Genomic DNA, 972 nt, shown 5'->3' on the forward strand with positions numbered 1-972 from the left:
GGGGGGCGCGCGGGTGTTTTTCACATAATTTTTTTAAAAAAAAGTGTTTTTTTTTTTTTTTTTTTTTTTGTTTCATGTCTTTGTGGGGAAGAGACCCAAAGTGGAAGATGTTCAGAAGGGGTATACCTGTTATGCAGCCCTCCCCCTTTCCTCTCCTTATATGGGCCGAGGCAATAAGGCACCCCAAAATCTACACAATTGCACAAAGACTGCACCCTGGTTTTGGATGGTCTGCCATCTTTGTATCACCCTCCCCTTTGTCTGTATAAGTAGCACCTATTGCAATAAGGAACAAACTCCACCCTTAGCATCCCTCTTCCTCCTTGAGCAAGGAGCATGCAGATTTGTATGGTGGTTTTGATAAACACTCAGCTCCTACAGACCCCAATGTCATGTGATGAGATAGAACAGGAGCTTGCAATGCATTGTTCTGTACACAGCGAAACCTACACATTGCTCTGTAAACTTAAATCGAGGCAGTGATCTGCTCCCACTAGAGGGCAGCAGTGAGCAGCTTTGCACACCGACAGGCTCTGCACTGCAATGTGTTGCTGATGAAACACTTGCCCCGACCCTTTCTATTTTTTATTTTTCATGCTGATTTAGGCACATGTATGAAGTGGAGACAAGAGTATTGTAGAATTTGTTTACCAGGTAGGCCAGCAACTCAGTAATAAACAAAGCACACTGTACTATATAACTACAGGTCATAGCCCGTCATATTTCCCTTCAAACACATCAAGCCGTGCGCAGGTACATAAAACGCTCTTTTACAGGCACATACAAATGTTTCAGCTGCCCCGATCAAAGTGCACGGTTCCGTGGCTTCAGAAGGCTGATGTCAGACCGGCGATTGGCAGCAGAGATGGAGCGCCAGCGATTTGCAGCTAGCGACTTCATCAGTAGAGTCGCTGGAGGTTTGTTCACACTGTTGCTGCAGCATTGGGTTGTGCTTTGATATAAATCGGCTCT

The sequence above is a fragment of the Nanorana parkeri genome, unplaced genomic scaffold (assembly GCF_000935625.1).
Source record: "Nanorana parkeri isolate BGI_ZX_2015 unplaced genomic scaffold, ASM93562v1 scaffold295, whole genome shotgun sequence".
Classification (NCBI taxonomy): domain Eukaryota; kingdom Metazoa; phylum Chordata; class Amphibia; order Anura; family Dicroglossidae; genus Nanorana; species Nanorana parkeri.